Source organism: Talpa occidentalis, unplaced genomic scaffold (genome assembly GCF_014898055.3).
Source record: "Talpa occidentalis isolate TD23 unplaced genomic scaffold, MPIMG_talOcc4v2.1 talOcc4.6, whole genome shotgun sequence".
NCBI lineage: Eukaryota > Metazoa > Chordata > Mammalia > Eulipotyphla > Talpidae > Talpa > Talpa occidentalis.
Window position 1 is genome coordinate 59321784 of NW_023604972.1, and position 23412 is coordinate 59345195.

Below are 23412 nucleotides of genomic sequence, written 5' to 3' on the forward strand. Positions count from 1 at the left end.
GATATAAAATATGTTGTGATTTTTTATTTTCAAAAGTGTTTTAAATGTGTATATTGCACACACATATATAATGCTTACATATTAAAAATAGAAAACAAGGGCAATTCAGTATAAAATTTTATCAATATGCAGAAAATATAAATATGTTTGTTTTATAAAAACAATGTATATCATTTTATATGTAAACTTTTAAAGTAGAATATATAAGTGCTTGATATCTCAACTCTTTTATTTAGGGCAGATGAATTGATTATCAATATGACCCTTTTTTAGTTACTTGACACAAATAAAGTGAAATGCATATCAACACTTTTACATAGATTTAGAATAAAGGGAAAATTACAGTAATGGTAATCATCATGCCTGGCTCACAAGGAATGCTACCACTAATATTTATTGCTGATTTTTTTGATGATATACCATCCTCTTTATTTATTCATTATATTCTAGAGACTAAGTTGTAGGACAAAGTTCTGTTTGTTTATACTTTTGTTTCCTGTTATGAAAAATGATGGGACAAATTTGAAATATAACTGTATCATCATATAAAATCAACTACATCTTGTAAGGAGGGAAAATTCAGCTATATACAATTGAGATCTTGTGCCTTTTGATAAAGATGGAAAGCAAATTCTTTTTTTTTTTTCCAGTGCATACTCAAATATATCCAAAGAAGTTACTATCCCACCCTATGACACTCTCTACAAAACTTGGAATACATGCCATTCCATAAAGCTCTGGTGAACAGGATGGATCATTTCATTATAAGTATTTCCTTATACCTACATTAAAGTTTGTTGGGATTTCTCTACCTACATCCTCACAGTTAGGTATCCATTTGGTCTTCGAGATGCTAAGCAAACTTGACAATGCACAGATAGTTAAACTAGTAGTGGTATAAACTCATGTAGGTAACCTCAGAGAATTTCAAAGCTTCTTTGGAAGAAGTTTTATATCCTGCCAGAAACCTCATAGAAGTTAGCTGGTATAGGCAAGGAACAATCTTTCTCTCAATGTACCAATAATGGCATTGCTAGGATTTAACTCAATATTTGGAACAAAGATAATTTCAATAATTGTGAAAACAACCACATACTTAACTATTAATTTAGACCTCAGACATAAAGTGAAAAAGAAATTTAGTTATATCTGAATATGTGAATTTGATACAAAGGAAGAATTAAGTAAGTGTTATGCAATATTTCTTAGTGTTGATCTGTTCTATATGGGGCAATACGGAAATCTCTCCTTACAGAGTGAAGCATGCAATTGAATTTTAGCTATAATTTATGAATGACACAAGAAAATGAACTAAACAATCCAGTAGAAACTTAGCTCAAATATAAGAATTAAATAAAAGGGAAAAAGTAAAAATAAATAATTTTGGTTGTAGTCTGAAAAAAAACATTCAAATAAAATTTCATATTCCTAAGAGAAGGGTCACATCTTTCAAACAGTTTTGCTCATAGCAACATTCACAAACTGGTCAGAATTTATTTTTTCAGTTTAATGATTCAGACTTTGTTTAGAGAACTTATGATTTCAAGTTGTAGTTAGGGAATCAGAATCTTAAGTCAGCCAACTCTCTATCTTGTTATTATTCCTATCTTGCAATACTACTACCTTACCAAAGCAACCCACAAACTAGGTTGAAGCCAAAATGTATCTAGTAGAACTTTTTTTTTTTTTTTAAAGATTTATTTAGTTATGTATACAAGAACTTGGATATAGGCCAGAGGTGTGGAGGTTGAGAAGATTCACCAGAGATAGAGTAGGGAGCAGAACAGGCAGATTGACTGGAGTACACTGTTGAGGGGAGCAGCAGGCGATTCAGGAGAGGTCTGCTGCGCCATGTGTGTATCTCCCTGGCCAGGATTGAACTCATGCTATAGTGGCTGCAGATTGCTTCATAGGTTGTGTCTTAATCCCTTGTGCCACGAGAGGGGCCCTCTGGTAGAACTTTTGCAATGATATTATGAACCTCCTATACTTGGATAACTATTATGTTCTCCTTGAGGGGGTCTGGCTTACTTCCCTGTAAAGTGGACACAAAAGTTTAATATGCTTCATGTTAAATATTTTCAAGAAAAAATTTAAACCATAAGAATTCTAGATCAGGGCCTCCCTAGTGGCACAGCAAGTTGAGTGCAGCACTGTGAAGCTGTTCTGCAACCTCTGCAGCACTGGTTCGATTCCTGGCCGGCCAGGGAGTTACCCACATGGTACAGCAGATCTCTCCTGTCTCGCCTGCTGCTCCCTTCAGCAGTGTGTTTCGGACCTTCTGCCTGTTCTGCTCCCTGCTCTGTCTCTGGTGAATCCTCATGCCCTTCTGCACCTCTGGCCTGTACCCCAGTGCTTGTATAAATAAAAATTAAAAAAAAAAAAAGAATTCTAGATCATGCTGTTTCCCCCAAGGTGTAATTTTCTCTAACCTCCTGCCTAGTTTAGATTTCAAATAGTAATTTACTATCACAGAGGATGAGTGATTATAATTATCTGATTTTATCTATTGTGGCAGTTTAATGCAGCTGAATTTCAAATTTTTGTAATTTAGCCATATCTCATGGAAAGTGCTTTTTTTCATTTTGACATATATTAGATTCAAGCTGAAGGATAACAATTAGTCTGTATTAATTACTTTTTTAGCCATGGGTATCTTTAACTTCTTCACTTTTTATTTCTTCCTTCTTTTTTCAACAGTAAAAACTCATCATCATAAAGCTATAATCCTCAGAGGTAACAACTGTGTACTACTCTACTATAAGCAAATGACCACTTTCCTGGCTCCTTTTCTTTCATGATGCCATGATTATGCTTATATTCCTTTTACCTTTCACTTTCAGATCTTGAAGTTTTGCATTTTGTAAATCAAATCATACTCTGAATGACTAGGGGCTGTGATGTGCACACATATAGGGAAGATTCATGCAATATATAAAACTGAACAATATTTAATATACTTTTATTTTTACTGGCACCATGTTTTGTTGTTTTATAACATGGATGAAGTAGAAATTCTATATTTGTTATTTTTTTCCTCTTTTATTGAGATATAGCTGACACATAACTGAGTTAATTTTTGATGTACAAAATGATGATTTGATATAAGTATATATTTCAAAATTATTTCCACAATGAGTTTAGTTGACATTTGTCACCTACAAAGAGTTATAATTTTTTGTTTATCAATTTTAAAATGTACTCTTAACAATTTTCAGCTTTAGAGTAGACTGTTTGCTGACTGTAGCAGCATGTTTTTACATTACATTCAAAGTATTTATTTTATAAAAAGAAGTTGATGTCTTTTGACTCCCTTCATTTCTTTCACCCACTCCCAACTCTGGTAACCACAAATCTGTTTTCTCTGTAAGTAAGTTTGACTTGTTTAGATTCCACATAAAAGTGAGATTATGTAGTATTCTGTCTGACTTACATAACTCCTCCAAGGTTTTTACAAATGACTTATTCTTACGTTTTTATGGGTGAATAATATTCATATCTATATCTATCACATTTTATTTATCCATTTATCTGTCAATAGACACAGATTGTTTCCATATCTTAGACATTGTAAATAATGCTGCAATGGACATTGACATGCAGACACCTTTTTGAGATAGTGATTTCATTTCCTTCAGATATAATATTCAGAAGGAGAGCAGGAAGATGACATCCTCCTGGGAAGGATTATAATCAAGCTCTAGATGTCTTTTAAATTAGAAGCCTGATCTTCAGGACATAACTTTTAATATATACAACTAAACACTTTTCAAAGAGACTGAGTTACTGTCTACTGCCTCTGTTCAGCGCCTCAGGGGAGAGTCACAGTGAGTCCTGAGAGCCATTCAGACCTTGTTTGTTTGTTAATATTATGTGTCTTGTGGATGAAAATGTAAGGAATTGTTAGCTTAGAAAGCAAGCTGTTTTGAGCAATGGTTATTCAGATCTTAAAATTTGGGGTGCCGTATGTTTGGTCCAAACCTTTCACTTCTCATGGAGAAATTGGGAGTTGTAAGTTCATTCTCTATTGCTTGTTACTGTGCCAGGGGGCAGGAGTTTATGATGACAATGTGACAATGTGTCTATCATTTTAACACTTTTTTTCTCCTCTGACTTTTTTTCTCCTCCTTTGTAGCATTCACTTAGTTTTTCAGTTTCCTTTAAGTGTACTATTTGCATATTTATCTGTAGATTCAGCATGTCTGTGAGAGGAGGTGAGTTTAGCAGCCTCCTATTTTGTCACATTAACTGGAATCTTTATATGTTTGTGATTATATCACTGTAAATGGTTAATAAGACAAAATCCAGTTTATATGAATAAACAGTTGAAGTTCTTAGATAGTCTGAAATTCCTATTGATGCTTTTGTTATAGTTATTATGAAACCAGCTTCATTTTTTTCATTATTTTTTTAAAGATTTATTTATACAAGAACCAGGGTATAGGCCAAATGTATGGGAGGGTGAGAGGATTCACCATAGACAGAGTGGGAAACAGAACAGGCAAACTGACCAAAATACACTGCTGAGGGGAGCAGCTGGCATGACAGGAGAGGCCTGCTGTGCCATATGGGTATCTTCACTGCAGGAGGGGATCCAACCCGCACTGCAGAGGCTGTGGACAGCTTCAGAGCTCTGTGTTCAACCGCCTGCGCCACCAGCAAAATAATGATGAGAACAACCTTGTGTCTCAAACAATGAAATAGAGTGACACACATAATGTGCTAATTTTTTTTATGAAATAACACTATAAAAAAATGGGCTAAAGAACTAAATGGATACTTCTCTTAGTAGACACTCAGACTGCAGATACATGAAAAAATGTTCACCCTCAACTATTTTTAGGGACATGCAAATCAAGACCACAGTGAGGGCCTCCTTGGTGGCCCAAAGGGTTAAGTCTCAGCACTATCAGCTATTGCTAACCACTGGAACATGAGTTTGATCCCCGAAGAGGGATCTGATGCACATGGCACTGCAGACCTCTCCTGTCTCGCCTGCCGCTCCTCCCAGCAGTGTATTTCAGTTAATCTGCCTGTTCTACTCCCCATTGTCTCTGCTGAATCCTTTCACCCACTCCACACCTCTGGCCTGCTCCCAGTTCTTCTATGTATAAATGAATAAAAATAAATATTTTAAAAAACCCTACAAATGTGATATTATTTTATACCTGTGGGAATGACCCTTATCAAAAAGATCAGAAATAAGAAACATTGGTGAGTATATGGAGAAAAGAGAAACCACCCATAATCCTGCTAGGACTGTACATTGCTCCAGTCATTTTAAAAGCAGTAAGGAGATGTCTGAAAACAATAAAAAAAGATCCCTAATTTGATCTGGTAATTCTAGTCCTAGGCATCTACCTGAAAAAGTATAAAGCACTATTTTGAAAGGAAACTTGCACTCCCATATTAAATTATGGAAATAACCACCTAGGGCCCAAAATAGATGACTGGATTGAGAAGATACAGTATATATATTCAATGGAATATTAATCAGGGATCAAAAAAGGTAAAGATTTTCTTTATTTGAGTCTTACATTAGTTACTTCATATTCCATACATTAGTGACACCATTTAGTATTTCTCTTTCTTCTCACTCATGGATGAAACTGGAAGGGATACTACTAAGTTAAATGAGTGAGAAGAAAGAGAAATACTAAATGGTGTCACTAATGTGTGGAATATGAAGTAACTAAAGTAAGACTCAAATGAAGAAAATCTTGAAAACTAATCCTTGAGAGTTTCACTGTTGGGGCAGGGGTTAAAGTCTCAGCACTATCAAGCTACCACCAGCTACTGCGGCTCAAGTTCAATCCCTTGCCAGGGAGCCAACCCACATGACACATGAGACCTCTCCTGTTTCTCCCGCTGTTCCCCTCAGCAGTGTATTTCAGTAGATCCACCTGTTCTGCTCCCCACTCTGTCTCTGGAGAATCCTCTCACCCTCTGCACTTCTGGCTTATACCCCAGTTATTTTATGCATAAATAAATAAAAATAAATCTTAAAAAAAGACAAAAAATGAATCCTTGCTAGCTGACTACAGAACTGAAGCACCAAAGGAAGATGTGTGGGAGATGTAAGAACAAAAAGGGAAGGAAACACTATGGACTATGATAGCGGACTGTGGAGAAGTTTGTGGTATAGTTTCACTACAGTGGTGATATGTAATGGAAATATGCAGCTATTATTCAATTAAAATAAATAATTTTAATTACAATTAAATTAAATGTAATATAGTTTCAATATTGGAGAGGTAACTTAAATAATGGACCTGGATATTATGCAAATAATTAGTTTCATCTGCACTTCTTGAAAACAGATCTTATCTTAGTTTTATTTACATATTGTCCTTTTTAAGAGTCTATATCTATTACCTTTTCAGTTTTCATTATGCTCTGTATTATTCTTAAGAGACATATCATTTCTAAGGATTAGGGCTAGCAGTTCCAGGTGATTGTTCAGGAATAAACATTAAGAAATGTCCAGATTTAATTATTCTTATTTAAATGATTTAGTTTGGCCAGATTTGGTGAGTGGTTCTATTTTAGAAACAAGTGAAGATTTTTCATCTTTAGTTCTACTCTGAAAATTGTCTGCCAGATTGATGGAACCTCATTTAGGGCTCATCAGAAACTGTGAACACAGCATTATGACTTGATTATACTGCTAAATATCAAGAAACACAGATAATAATACCATTAATAGGTGTGGCTTAGGCATACTTTAAAGAGCATATTTTACTTAACATTAAAAATAATTTGTCTTGCTCAGAAAGCATATTATATAAATCTTAAGCACCATATAATTGTAAATAAATTTAGCATCTTTTATTAAGGATATATTAGTAGTGGTGCACTTAAAAATAAGACTGCATTGATTTTCATTGGCTTTCTGATTTTCTTATTTCAAATACTAAGAGCTGTATTAGTTTTAGGTTAGAATTTTTTTTTTAAATAAAAATAAGCCATTTTATTTGATTTGAGTTTTCTGGGAGTTTTTATCAGGATAATACATTATCCTGCACATCTACATTTGATGAAGAAACTTTTTTCATTTGAAATGTATCACTTTGGTACTATTCTTGGTAGAAAATACTTTCAGAATGACTAATATATAAATAGTTGCTTTCAATTTTTAAATTATATAATGTTATCACCTTCTGCCATAATAATTAAGTAATTGAATATATGTTCCTTGTAAAAAGCAATATCAACATTTGATTCTGATGATCCACTCTGCTCTTGTTATCATAACTGTGTTTAGGTCCTTTTTCTAGTTTTCATCATAGAGCTTTAAACTGTCTTAGGCAAAGAAACATTCAACAAAACATGCTTTTTCTTTTTCCCATCTAAATGTACCTGATTTCTAGGATTTCTTTTCACAGATTATGTGTTTGGTAAATAAGCAAGACAACAGAAATTTGATTTGCATATCTGAGTTTCTTTGTTTTTGCTTACTCTTTTTTTTTTTTTTAATATTTACTTATTCATGCATACAAGAGCCGGGATACAGGCTGGAGGTGTTAGGGGTGAAAAGATTCATCAGAGACAGAGTGAGGAACAGAACAGGCTGACTGACCAAAGTACACTGCTGAAGGGAGCAGTGGGCGAGTCAGGAGAGGTCTGTTGCTCCATGTGGGTTGCTCCCTGTCTGGCCAGGAATCAAACTCATGCTGCAGTGGCTGTGGATAGCTTCATAGGTTGCGTCTTAACCCTTGCACCATCAGGGAAGCCCTGTTTTTGCTTACTCTTGATTAATTAAATTTACTAGAAGAAGCAATAGATCATAGTTCTCTTGAGAATTCGGGCTCTAACACATCTATACAGATGTTATGTTCCTCCTCTTTATCACGTCATTCATTGTCTACAGAGCAAATCTCTCTTCAACTACTTATACGTCTATTGCATACCTATATGGAAATAATGAACTGGGAAAGAAAGAAATCAAGAAATCTATCCCATTTACATTAACATCCAAAAGTATAAACTATCTAGGAATAAACCTGACAAAATAAGTGAAAGACCTATTGATTGAAAGTCATTAAGACAATTTTAAAAGAAATAGAAGATACATAGACATGGAAGTCATCATTGAGGATTGGAAGAATTTACATCTTTACAGTGACCATCTTACCCAAAGCAATATAAAAATTCAATGAAATCCTTATCAGAGTTTCAATGGAATTAATCAAAGAAATAGAGCAAGTGTTATGAAACTCATATGGAACCAGAAAATATACTGAATATCTAAAAGAATCTTGACAAAAAAGGAATGAAAAAAATATAGTCGTTATCATGTTTCCAGACTTCAAATTACAGTACAAGGATGTGGTAAACAAAACAATATGGTATTGGAAAAGAAATAGATTCACAAACAAATGAAATAGAGTGGATAGGAGAGCCCATAAATTCACATCTATATATACAGTTAATTTATTACAAAGGAGCTAGGTATATACAATAAAGAAACAGTCTCATCAACAGATAATGTTGGAAAAACAAGAAAGCCACATGTGGGAAAATGAAACTAGGCCACTCTCTCACAATATTCACAAAAATGAACTCAAATGAATTAGACTTGGCTGTAATACCTGAAACCATAAAATACATAGAAGAAAACATAGGTCAAAAATGTATGTTGATAGAAAAATAGATAGATTATAGAGTTATATGATGGAATATTACTTAGCTATAAGTAAGATGAACTCTTACCATTTGCAACAATATTGATTCAACCAGATAGAATTATGACAAGTGAAATAAGTCAGAAGGAGAAAAACAAATACTGGATGATGTCACCCATTTGTGGAATATGGAGAAGTAAAACACAGTAACTGGCAAAACTGAATAAGGAGAAACCCTAGATATATCAATGCAGTATTGAGGTTAGCAGAGTGAAGAGAATGTGGGTGTTGGAAGAAATGGGGGAGGGCACATTTAGTATAGTAAAGGAATTTTTGGTGGATGTGGTGTGGTGACATATACCTGAGAAAGTGTGAACCTATTCACCTAAATCATGTATATTATTATGAACAAAATTTATCACAATAAAAAAAATCTCCCTAGTTGGATTTATTAGATTCTGAGGACTTTGCCTCCATTATATCAAAGTTTTCCAATTACATAACGATCATAGATCGGTTTTCTGGGACAAAGACCAAGTTTTGGATAAGATATTTACTTACTTACAGTACTGTGTGTTTTGACCCCTTTCTTTGGAAGTAAAAATTTTAAATAAAACTTGCTAAAACATCCCTTGGTTTCTTTATTTTGTCTCTTTCTCACCCCTAAAATTTTACTCTCTCTGAAAGTTCTGACTGACCTACATATTTTCACATTTTCCTGACTTGTATTCATTCCTTTCTGCCCTTCTATATACCACATATTCCTGTTGACCCATACATCCCATTGGGTACACAACTATTTACATATATATAATTCCCAATGCATAACACAAAGAAAAGTGCATAGTGGATTCTATTATACATGTTCATAAAATGAACAAACAGATCAATAAATAAATCAATAAGATTGATTGCAGTGTATGAGGAAACATCCAGGTTAACAGGAACTATGAAAAAGAATTATTTTTAAGCAGGAACTATGCCGAAGAATTATTTCCTCTCCAATTTTGACTGTAATCAGAATCTAATCAAAGGCAATTATTTTAATTGATATAATGATATTTTGAGTGCATATTACTCTACATTTTACTGATAATAATCACCTTATTTTTTGTAGTATCATAAACTTTCCATATTAATTCTGTAGTACTACTAATAAGACATTCATATGTAAGTTATGCAATGTATCACATGCATTGTATATCTGTACTGTGGAGATTGGCATGGCATAAGTAGATTCTGGAATTAGAGCCCTATAGCAAATTCACATTAAATTATGGTATTTGAACATATTAAAGTTGCCGAGAAAACTTTTCTATGAGAGTTAGTCTTCCCCTCTTTTTACAAAATGCTAATCAATTAGCATCATGTAAGTACTGAATAATAGGTTTATATTACATCTATTTCATTTTAAGATGAGTTTATAGTCTTTAGGAACTTGAATTTCTGATACTTAAATTTTAAACTTAATATAACTTGAAAATTAGGCAAAATTAAAGACACATTGGACTATTATTTTTTGTTATCTGAAAAATTATGTGGTCATAAATTTTAACTAGAGTCTTTCACATTTTACTTTCATTTGTTGTACTTTACTATTATCTGAAGTGCCAAGTGATTGGTATTCTTGTTGTAAGATTATACAATGATGCTCTACATTTACAGCCTTGGTGTTTCAAGTCTTCATTATGTGCTCTATCAAGGTGTGACATCTCAACTATCTCTGTATTTTCAAAAACACTCTCATATGACAGTATAGGTCTATGAAATAATTTGTTAACATGACAACTGTACTCATATATCAGTAATGGAGTAGTACATAATAACATTCTCTACAGAGATTTTCCCCATTCTATTTTATTTTGTTATTGAGGTAACATCTATCTGCTTACATTATTGCTGGTATTTTAGAATTATAGTACCCCTTAACAGGTATCAGTATGAAAGCACATCTGACATGGAATCAACCATAGGCCACCCCCATAAGCCATTGTGATCCCTTCCCTCTGTATTATCAACGTTCCTACCCCTCTCTTATAATTGTTTCAGTTCTATATTCAGTTTTCAAGTGTTTGTTTTTAAGCTTCTCTTTATGACCCTTAATTTGGTTTGCCTATATTCCACATATAATTGACACTATTCCATCTTTCTCCTTCTGTCTTATTTCACTTAGCACAATCTCTTCCAGTTCCACCCATGTTGCAGCAGTGACATATGATTATCATTTCAGTCACTGAATAATATTCACTTGAGTGTGTGTGTGGGTATGGGTGTGTGTGTGTATGTGAGATATATGTGTATATAATATATATATATAGAGAGAGTATATAGTATATATAGCATATGTAGTATCTATATAGTATAGTATATGTTTGTGTCTATATGTAGACATATGTATCTAAATATATATACACATCTATACACACACACATCTTCCTGACTCACTCATCTGTTTTGATGAGCGGCACTTAGTTAATTTCCATAATTTGGCTATTACAATAGTGCTGTAATAAATTTAGGAGTTAAATCTGACTTTAGTATTTTTTTAACTATTTGAATATATGCTTAGGTGTGAGATTACTCAGTAGGTGTCATATTGAATATCCATTTGTTAATCTTTTGAGACACCCCATACTATTTTTCGTAGGGGTTGGCTCAGTCGGCATTCTCACCAACAGTGAAAAGAGGGTTCTCTTTCCACCACATCCTTGCAGGCACTTGTTTCTTGTCTTTTTGATATGCCCATTATCATAGATGTGAGATAGAATCTCATTCTGGTCTTAATTTGCTTTTCCACGATTAGGAGTGATAATGAACAATTTTTTCATGTGCTTGTTTGCTATCAGTATATCTTCTTTGGAGAAGTGCCTGTTTAATTTCATTACCATTTGTTTTATTTTTGCTGAATTGGATGAGTTGTTCATGCATCTTGGATATAAGCCTCTTTCTTGTCAGATGCTTAGTATGCAAATATTTTCTCCCATTTGGTATGGTGTCTTCAGGTTTTAATTATTTCACATGATAGATTTTTAGTTGATGTCCCAACTTTTCATTCTCTTGACCTCTCTTCCTCCCTCCCTCCCTCCTTCCCTCCCTGCCTCTCTCTCTCTCTTTCTCTCTTTCACTCTCTCTCTCTCTGTCTCTGTTTGTCTTGCTCTCTCTCTCTCCCCTCTCGCATCACTGAAGCTAGTGTCCTGGAGCCTTGCTTAGGTTTTCTTCTATGTATTTTATGCTTTTCATTCGCATACCCTAATATTTTATCCATTTGTGTATTTTTGTGTTTGGTATGAATGTTATACTTTTATTCTTGTATATAGGACAGTCCAGTTTTCCCCATGCCATATTTTGAAGAGACTTTCCTTTCTCATCTTGGCTCCTTTTCAATGATTAACTGTACATATAGATATGAGTTTATTTTTGATTCTCAGTTCTGTGGCATTGCTCTGTGTATATTTTATGTTGTATTATTATACTTCGATTGTTCTAGCTTTGTAGTATAGTTTCACGTCTGGAAGTGTGATATTACCATTCTTCCTATTTTTATGGCCAGGGTTGCTTTTGTTTTTCAGGGTCTTTGGTGATTCCATATGAATATCAGCAATATTTTTTTTCTATTTCTTTAAAGAATGACTGAAACTTTGGTAGAAATTGCATTGATCTGTTAATTGTTTTGGATAAAATGGCCATTTTAACAATGGTATTTCTCTGTTCTATGAACAGAAAATATGCATTCTATTTTTATGTTTCCTATTTTTTTAACAATGTTTTATATATTTTTAATTTAAGTCCTTCGCCTGTTCTGACAGGTTTCTTCCTAGGTATTTAATTTTTTATTATACAATTATAAATAGGATTTTTTTCTTGATTTCTATGCCTTCTAGCTTATTGTTTGGATATAGAAAGGCAACTGACTTTTATATATTTATTGGTAATCTGACACTTCTCTTTTTTTAAAAAAAAAAAATAATTATTTATTTATTTATTTATTTATTTATTTATTTATACACTGGGTTCAGTCAGAAACGCGGGAGGGTGAGAGAATTTACCAGAGCCAGAGCAGACAGCAGAACAGGCAGAGTGATGATGTACACTGCTGAGGGGAGCAGCAGGCAGCAGCAGAGGTATGTGTGCCATGTCGGGCCCTCACCCTGCAGCCAGGGATCGAACCAGCGCTGCAGAGGCTGTGGGCAGCTTCGCAACCCAGCGCTCAAACATTGCGCTACCTGGGAGGCCCCTCTGCCACTTTTCTTAACTGATTTTTTTTTTAATTGGCGTCTTTAGGGTTTTCTATGTATATTATTATGCCATCTGCAAATAATGACAGATTTACCTATTTCCCAATTTTGATTCTTTTCATAACCGTCTCATGCCTAATTGCTTTAACTAGGACTCCCAATGCTGTGTTGAATAGTAGCAGTAAAATGCATTCCTTTGCCTTGTACCATATCTTAGTGAAAACCTTTCAGTTGTTATTATTTTATTTTTAAAATATTTTCTCAAATATTAATTAATTAATGTATTAAAGATTTATTTATTTATGCATACAAGAACTGGGGTACAGGCCAGATGTGTGGGGGGGTGAGAGGATTCACCAGAGACAGAGTGGGGAACAGAACAGGTGCATTGACTGAAATACACTACTGAGGGGAGCAGCAGGAGAGACAGGAGAGGTCTGCTGCACCATGTCGGTGGCTCCCTGCTTGGGGATCGAACTCATGCTTCAGTGGCTGCAGATAGCTTCATAGGCTGGGTCTTAACACCTTGTGCCACCAGGGAGGCCCTATTTATTTATTTTTGTGTGAAATAACTGGGGTGTAAGCCAAAGATGCATGGGATTGAGAGAATTCACCAGAAACAAAGTGAGGAGCAGAACATGTGGATTTACTGAAATACAATGCTAAAGGTAGCAGCAGGTGAAATAGAAGAGGTCTGCTACGCTATATGTGGATTAGCTCCTAGCTGGGCATTGAACACAGGCAGTAGTTGTGATATAGCTGAGACAACCACTATGTCATCAGGGAGACCCAGCTGTTAGTTTTTCACCATTAACAATTATTTTTAGCGTGGTTTTGACATAAATGGTTCTTTATTATGTCAATGTATGTTTTATTTGTCCCTGTTTTTATTTTATTTTATTTTATTTTAATTTTGAGACCTTATCAGTCTGATTACTTTTTTTTTTTAAGATTTATTTATTTAAACAAGCACTGGGTACAGTCAGAAGCATGGGAGGGTGAGAGAATTAACCAGAGCCAGAGCAGTGAGCAGAACATGCAGACTGATGAAGTACACTGCTGAGGGAAGCAGTGGGCGCGGCAGGAGAGGTCTTCGTCTTCGTGCCATGTGGGACCCTCGCCAGTGGACCCTGGCCGGTGGCCCTCAAACCGGCACCGCAGAGGCTGCGGGCAGCTTTGCAGCCCAAAGCTCAACCACTGCGCCACCAGGGAGGCCCTTTATTTATTTATTTTTATTACACATTTGGTGTTAAATTATATAATTTGCTTTCTTGGCATCTACTGATGTGATCATATGATTTTTATCTTTACATATTTTGATGTGATGAAATTCATTGTTCAAATGTTGGATGTTGAGCCATGATTTTGTTGTTAAAAAAAAAAAAAAATCCCACTTGGTCATGGTGTATGATCCCTTTAATTCACTGCTGAATTCAGTTTCCTAAGAAATTGGTAAGGATTTTTTTCATGTTCATCTGGGGAAAAGGAAAAAAAAAAGTTTTCTTTTATTGCTGTGCCTTTGAATGGTTTTAGAATAAGGATAATGTTTGTCTTGTAAAATGTCTTTGAAACTTTGGTTTCAATTTTTTGGAGTATTTGGAAAGGATTGGTATTAACTCACCTTTTATAATTTGGTGAAAACATTTGGTCCCAGACTTTTGGTTTCTCAGAGATTTTGTTTACAGTTTCAATTTCCTTGCTTGTAATTGTTGTGTTAAGGTTTTCTATTTCTTCCTGATTCCATGTGAGATGGTTGTATATTTCTAAGAAATTGTGCATCTTTTCTATATTATTAGATTTACTAGCATGCATTGCTCATTGGCTTCAAGCATTTTTATAGCATTTTTCTTATACTTTTAATCTACTTTTTTGCTTTAAGCTGTGTAATAGTCCATACATCAGTTATTTTTAATGCAAACAAATAAATATTGCTTATCTATTAGGTCATTTGAAAGATAGAAATATAAATCTATTTTCTTTATATATTATTTATATATCTACTGAGCTATAATGTTCATTTTCATTGTATTTTTAAAATGACATTTTTTCTTTCCCTAGCCATTTGTTACTTTTTTGAAATTCAAGTAAACAGATATGTTCATAGACGTCTTAAGCAGATTCTTCATTACTCTTTTGGGGAAATATATTGTTTATCTCATTGAAATGTACTTCTGGATATAAAAAATAGTTTTAAAGGAATATCATTTCATGTATTTAAGTAGTAAACTTTACCACTTTCATTTATTTTAATGTCAGAAAATGTTTTTACCATTATTAAAAAAATAAAAGTAATTAATAATATTGCACATTCATTTTCAATTCCAAAATATGTGAGTGCTAATGTGTCAGGCACTGCATTAGGCACTGAAGGTACAGAATAAATAAAATTAGATATTTTCTCTAGACTTCAATAGCAGACTAAGTATAATATTGTGATTAGTCCTTGGTGAAACACAAGACTGTTTAATCTAGTCTCTGAACAAAAAAATGTGAAATATTTAGGAAAAGAAAGGGAGAAGTTGCTTCATTTTCGTCAGGTTTCTGTTGTTATCGGGGCAAAAGGTTTACATCAATAAATGCACCAATTCCTAATTCAATAAACAAAACCAATTTCTATTTTGAAAACAAGATACATGGAAATTAATGATATTAAAACCTCTTAAAGTCATTCTAATATGATCTGTAATGTACTAGAGCTAGAATTTAGGACAGACAATACATCCTAAGAAGAGATAGTTACATCAAATTCACAAGTCATAGTTATCACAGATACAGAATAAAGAGCCCATTTCTTGAGTCACACTTGCAGATATGATAGTTTTTTTTTAGATTTTGGAAAGTACAGTACAAAATTGCTTCAGATTGTCATGTGAATGTCTGTCCTGTACTTAAATATTGCATGGAAAATATTTGAAGAGTCTCATTATTTTTTCCTTTCATTAATTTTTTCCCTTTCATTATTTTTTTCATTAATTTTTTCCTTTTCCTTCTATCTCATATTGCATTTTGCACACAAAGTAGCACAATACAAAAACACACACACCCATCTTCATTATATTTGATTTAAAATATAGTCATATCAGTGTTAAATTTGGTTACAAACTTGTCTGTTAAAAGATGTGGGGGGGCCTCCCCAGTGGCGCAGCAGTTTAGCGCTGGGTTGCAAAGCTGCCCGCAGTCTCTGCAGTGCCAGTTCCATCCCTGGCCGCCTGGAGAGGGTGCCACATGGTGCGCAGACCTCTCCTGCCGCCCGCTGCTCCCCTCAGCAGTGTACTTTGTCACTCTGCCTGTTCTACTCTCCGCTCTGGCTCTGGTGAATTCTCTCACCCTCTTGTGCCTCTGACTGTACCCAGTGCTTGTATAAATAAATAAATAAATCTTAAAAAAAAAAAAAAAGATGTGGGGAATTGGTTCAAAAAGGTAAATTATATTGTTTGGCGATAGATTTTTCTGTTTAATATTTTTTTTCTTAGATATGTTTTCCTTTCCATATTAGAAATGTATTATGTTAGTTTTACAATAATGTTGTCATAATATGGATTTGTTTTTTTCTAAAAACATGTCATCCTTCATTCATCTTATTGGTTAGGCAATAACTTAGCTTTCATATCCTTTGATACATCAAATTGAATCTTATAACATTTAAAACGGGGATATTAATAAATAGCAAGGTAATTTGTCAGAAAGACTTTTTTGAATAGTTGCTGTGCTTAAGATTAAACATCGCTTAACCATGAAACTCACAAGATAAGGTCTTGTTGAATGATCTGTTGTTTCATAGATTAATTGACACTTTACAAATATTTTTTTTCTTGTTAAAGTGAATGATTTACTAGTTAACATAAACTACTTAACCTAAGGTAGGACAGTGTTTATAGCATTTCATTTATGGTAGAAAAGAAATGTGAATTCCAAAGAATGAAAATATGAGAGAAATTTATAGATTATTGTCTGAAAAGACAATATATAGTTGAATGTTTTGCTATACGTCAAAATAAATTTAGAGTCTGATATTCAAGTCTGCATGTGTTTTTCCCCTGGAACTTTCAAACCACTTTCATTAAGTAAGGTAAAGTTATGGTGTTAATCCTTTTACACAGCGAAGGTCTAAATTGACACCTCTCTGAATATCATCCTTATCTAATATCTTTCTGTATTCCACAGAGTTTAAAACAATGACTAAAATAAGTGAATGGTCCATGATGGAAATAAAACAAATACATGATTGGATGGATAAAGTTAGTCATCTTCTCATCATTCATTACCTCAGTGCTCTATATTTATTTGAGTATAATCTTTCAATCAAGGAACACTAGAGCCACAAAAAAATTAATAGGAATTGATAGAAATCCTGAGCCCTGGAACTAGTTCTGATTCTTTCTAGATAAGCACTGAAAATCTCAGTCTATTTTCAACTGCAGAATGAAGACTTCATTATAGAATGATCCTCAAATTATGTTTGTTTGGTGTAATAATGCAGCCTACTGGCCTATATGGAACTTTTCTTTCAATTAATCTTTAAAGTCTGACAAATTTCTTCTTTATACTTTTCTTGGATTTAAAGAAGATAATTCATTATTACTGTTTAAAAGATTTCCTACTGTGGCTGGCACAGGTGAAAGAAATTAAGTAAACGAGCAGTAGCTCTATAAGACTTCATCACCTACTCCACATAATTATAGAAGTCAGAACTTGAAAATGGAATTTATGAAGATAAGTTGAAATGTAGATAGTATGTTTTAGGATAATATAGTTTGATGATGTGTTATTTTGAATTTTAAGTTCCAAAGCTCTACATAAGTAAAGAATGGTGACATCATAAATCTAAAAGGGAAAATGGATTGTCTAGCCTAGGCCAATAAGTCTGATGTGGGTCCTGTCAAAATACTAAATGATGGTTAATTTCTGAGGGTATAAGAAATGAGAAAATCCATAACTACAAGTTAGTAAAGAGTTTTTGGTTACAACTAATATCAACTCAAGAAATTTTATAAAAATAACATATTTCAGGGCCTCCCTGGTGGTGCAAGGGATTAAGTCTCAGCACTATGAAGTTATCCACAGCCACTAAAGCACAAGTTCTATCCCCGGCCAGGGAGCTTCCCACATGGCCCAGCAAACCTCTCCCTTCTTACCCGCTGCTCCCCTCAGCAATGTATTTCAGTCAGTCCAACTTTTCTACTCCCCACTCTGTCTCTGGTTAATCCTCTCACCCCCCACACCTCTGGTCTACACCCCTGCTTTTGTATGCATAAATAAATAAAATAAATCTTTAAAAATAAATAGAATACTTTAATTTGTATAAGGTATTTAACAAAAATTACTCATATATTATTTTCCACATGGGGGAAAAATATGGATAAAGTACATTCATAGCTGGTTGATCTGTGTTAACACATTAATGTAAATATAGATTGAGGGTCTCTTATGTGCTCTGTTCTCCTTTTATTATTTGTTTTTCAATGAGTGGGTGATTATTTGTCTATTATTTTTTAATAACTAGATACGCTATTTTCAAGTTTCTAAATTATGTTTTAGTGCTTCAGTTTGTATAAAATATTTATTATCATATTGAATGGCCAGAAGGATTGCCTAAACCAAGTAGGATTAATTTTCACAAGGCACAAAGTTTCACATTTGGCATTTAAAATAAAAAAAAAAAAAACTTTACAAGAACAAAATGTGAAGGGACCCATTTTGACAATATTTCAAGTGAGAATATCAAAATTACATCAAAAGTTCTCAAAGCCATGTGTATTCAGCATCCTACATTACTCAACCATCTGTCTTTCTTCTGTTAACCATACTTCTGTTTACCTCCTGGAGATAGAGACTTCTTCCCAATGTTTCCTAACTTTAAGGTTGAAATTGACTCAACATATGCTCTGGTGACAGTTCAGGGAATAGAATAGAAGGTAAGGAAAGGTGCACTCTTTTGCCATAGTGGTTCATCATGACCAGTGTCTGTTCTGACTAATTGGCGGTGAAGTCTGATTGGTTATCCTCAGTAAGTATATATCACAGTCTTCAACTTATGACTTTACAATGTTATGAAAGTGGTACTTATCATTAGAAAACACACTTTGAATTTGGAATTCCGATGCTTCCCACATTAGTGATAGCCAGTGTCATGCTCTTGTTACACAGGGCAACAATAGCAAACTGTACCTTCCAGTCAGTCACAGGATGGTTAAAGTAAACAAGTTAACAACTATCCCCATTTACACTTCAGTACAATATTTAATAAATTGCATGAGATACACAGCACAATAGTTTTTTTCTTTTTTTTATAAATGTGGCTGTATGTTGGATGGTTTTACCCAGCTTAAGCTAATGTAAATGGCTTGAGATTGTTTAAAGTAGGTAAAACTAAGTTATGGAATTTGGTAAGATAGATGTATTAAATACATTTTCTACTTAATCATATTTTCAACTTGCAATGAGTTTATTTGGCCATAACACCAACTACTATACATATATATATTATATATAATCTATATATTATATATATAATCTATAAAATATATATCAATAAAATGTATCTACTGTAATAATATTAATCTGCATATATTCTACTTGCCTAGTCCACAGTGATTAATTTCATGATTAATATGAATTAGGGTGAGACCATTTTATATTTTCTATTACACTCAGAATTACAAGCACAAGTTGTAAACAACTGTAACATTAAAATGTGATAATATGTAAATTCAGTGGGGTAGAAGTCAAGACAAGCTTTGACAATGGCAAAATATCATCTTGACATAATTTGAGCTCCTGGATCATAATAAACCTGAAGCATGCATATGTGTGAATGTGTGTGTGTGTGTAAAATAATGCTTATTTTTGTTTCATTTAGTTCATTTGTTTCTTTTTTTTAAATAATAAATTTTATTTTTATATTCCCCATACAATTACAACCCCCCTTTTTGACCCCAATCCCTTCCCTCCCACCCCCCAAAAAGTGTCACTGGTTCATAGTTTTTTGTTGATTTTGATTTTCACTTTCTTATAGTTATTCATTTTCCTGGTCCCTTATTTAAGTTTTCTAGATTCCTGCTATGAGTGAGACCATCCGGTAATTATCTTTTTCTTTCTGGCTTATTTTGCTGAGCATGATCCCTTCCAGCGCCATCCATGTTGCTGCAAATTGCATGTGTTTATCTTTTTTGCATGTGTATATGTACCACATCTTCTTGATCCAGTCATCTATTTTTGGGCATTTGGGCTGTTTCCAAAGTTTAGCTATTGTAAACAGTGCTGCTATAAACATAGGGGTGCAGGTGTTCTTTGGAATTGATGTTTCTGTGTCCTTTGGGTAAATACCTAGGAGTGGAATTGCTGGATCATATGGAAGCTCTATGTTTAGTAGGTCCAGAAATCTCCACACAGTTCTCCATAGTGGTTGGACCAGTTTGTACTCCCACCAGCAGTGTAGGAGAGTTCCTTTTTCTCCACACCCTCGCCAACATTTGTTGTTGCTAGTTTTTTTAATATGTGCCATTCTCACTGGTGTAAGATGGTATATCATGGTAGTTTTGATTTGCATTTCCCTGATTACAAGTGATGTTGAACATTTTTTCATATGCCTGTTGGCCATTTGCATTTCCTCTTCAGAGAAAATTCTTTTTAGCTCTTCTGCCCATTTTTTGACTGAATTATTTTCTTTGTTGTTGTTGAGTCTCATCAGCTCTTTGCAGATTTTTGTGATCAGTCCTTTATCATTAGTGTTGGGTGCAAAAATGTTCTCCAGTTGGTGGGGTTTCTCTTTGTTTTGGTTATTGTCTCTTTTGCTGTGCAGAAGCTCTTTAATTTGATGTAGTCCCAGCTGTTTATCTTTGCCTTCACTATCACTGCTTTGGGTGATGTGTCTGTAAAGATGTCTTTGATGTGAATATCACGTAGTGTTTCGCCTATATTTCCTTCTATGTTTTTGGTTTCAGGTCTTATGTCTAGTTCTTTAATCCATTTTGAGTTGATTTTGTGTATGGTGTGAGGTAGTGGTCAAGCTTCATTCTTTTGCATGTAGCGACCCAGTTTTCCCAGCACCATTTATTGAACAAACTTTCTTTGCTCCAATGCATAGTCTTTGCTCCTTTGTCAAAGATTAGTTGACCATAAATCTGTGGGTTTATTTCTGGATTTTCTATTCGATTCCATTGGTCTGTGTGTCTTTTCTTGTTCCAATACCATGCAGTTTTGATGATTATGGCTTTGTAGTAGAGTTTGAAGTCTGGGAGTGTGATGCCTCAATTTCCTTCTTTTTTTTTCAGGAGAGCTTTGGCTATTCAGGGTTTTTTGTGATTCCATATGAATTTCATCAATAATTGTTCTATTTCTTGGAAGAATGACATTGAAATTTTGATTGGAATAGCATTGAATCTGTATATTGCTTTTGGTAGGATGGCCATTTTAATAATGTTTATTCTTTCAATCCATGAGCAGGGGATGTCTTTCCATTTCTTTGCGTCTTCTTCTATTTCTTTTAACAGTGTTTTATAGTTTTCTTTGTATAGGTCCTTTACCACTTTTGTTAGATTTATTCCCAAATATTTGATTTTTTTTGTTTCGATAATAAAAGGGATTTTTTTTTTCTTCTTCTTCAGATTTATTGTTTGTGTATAGGAAGGCTACTGACTTTTGCGTGTTGATTTTGTATCCTGCCACTTTGCTGAACTGATTGATGAGTTGAATTAGTTTTTCTGTGGAGTTTTTGGGGTTCTCTATGTATATTATCATATCATCTGCAAATAGTGATAGTTTGAATTCTTCTTTTCCTATTTGGATTCCTTGGATGTCTTTCTCTTGTCTTATTGCTCTGGCTAGGACTTCCAGTATTATATTGAAAAGCAGTGGTGAGAGTGGACATCCTTGTCTTGTTCTAGATCTTAATGGAATTGCTTTCAGCTTTTCACCATTGAGAATGATACTGGCTTTGGCTTGTCATATATGGCCTTTATGATGTTGAGGTATGTTCCTTGTATCCCAAGGATTTCAACGGCTTTATCATGAATGGGTGTTGCACTTTGTCGAAAGTTTTCTCGGCATCTATTGATATTATCATATGGTTTTTGTATTCCTTTTTGTTGATACGTTGGATAATTTTGATTGATTTTCGGATGTTGAACCATCCTTGTGTCCCTGGAATGAATCCTACTTGGTCGTGGTGAATTATCTTATGGATACATTGTGGGATTCTGATAGCTAAAATTTTATTGAGGATTTTTGCATCAGTGTTCATTAGGGAGATTGGCCTGTAGTTTTCCTTTTTTGTCCTGTTCGGTTTTGGTATTAGTGTAATGTTGGCTTCATAGAACGTGTTTGGTATTGTCCCTTCTCAATTATTTGGAAGAGTTTGTGAAGGATAGGCACTAATTCATCTCTGAATGTTTGGTAGAATTCATTTGTAAATCCATCAGGTCCTGGGCTTTTGTTTTGGGAGAGGTTTTTGATTACCATTTCAATTTTGCTGCTTGTAATTGGTCTGTTTAGGTGTTCTATTTCTTCTTTATCTAGCTTTGGGTGATTGTAGAGTTGTAGGAATTTGTCCATCTCCTCTAGATTGTTGAACTTGTTTCCACATAACTGTTCATAGTAGTTACTGATTATTCTTTTGATTTCTGCTGTGTCCGTTGTGATTTCTCCTCTTTCATTGATGATCCTGTTTATTTGTGCTCTCTCCCTCTTTTCCTTTGTGAGCCTGGCTAGGGGTTTGTCTATTTTATTGATTTTTTTGAAGAACCAGCTCTTGGTTTCATTGATCTTTTGGATTGTTTTTTTAGTTTCAATTTCATTATTTCTGCTTTGGTTTTTATTATTTCTTTTCTTCTACTGGTTTTGGAGTTTTTTTTTGTTGTTCTTTTTCTAGATCTTTGAGCTTCGAGATTAAGTTGTTTCTTTGAGTTCTTTCTTGTTTCTTGATGTGAGCTTCTATTGCCTATATATTTCCTCTTATTACTTGCTTTTGCTGCATCCCATACATTTAGGATATTGGTGTCCTCTTGTCATTCAATTCAAAGAATTTTTTTTTAATTCTTCTTTGATCTCCTCATTAGTCCAGTGGTCTTCCAGTAGTGTGGTTTTTAGTCTCCATGAGGTAGGAAAGTTCCTTGCCTTCTTTTTATGGTTTATTTCTAGTTTGATGCCTTCATGGTCAGAAAGATGGTTGGTATGATTTTCAAACTTGGTGTATCTGTTGATGTTTTGTCTTGTGCCCAGTATGTGATCGATCCTGGGAATGATCCGTGAGCACTTGAGAAAAATGTGTACTCCGTTTTTTGGGGATTTAGTGTTCTCTAGATGTCTGTTAAGCACAAATGCTCTAGGTCCTTATTTAGAGCTTTAGTTTCTTTGCTTATTTTTTGTCTTGTTGATCTATCCACTGTTGATAGTGGTTGTTGAAGTCTCCTATACGTATGTGTTTTCTCTGATGTCTGTTTTTCAGAGATGAAACAGTTGTCTGATTATTTTGTGCCCCGTTTGTGGTGATTATATGTTAATGAGTATTATTTCTTCTTGAAGTATTGTCCCCTTGATCATAATGTAGTGACCGT

The 23412-nt window shown here is 34.0% G+C and overlaps 1 protein-coding gene across 1 annotated transcript in view; it reads left to right on the forward strand.

Annotated features, from left to right (window-relative positions):
• GRID2 (glutamate ionotropic receptor delta type subunit 2) overlaps window positions 1–23412 on the forward strand; it is a 1708541-nt gene that overhangs the window by 641938 nt on the left and 1043191 nt on the right. The window lies entirely within an intron of this gene.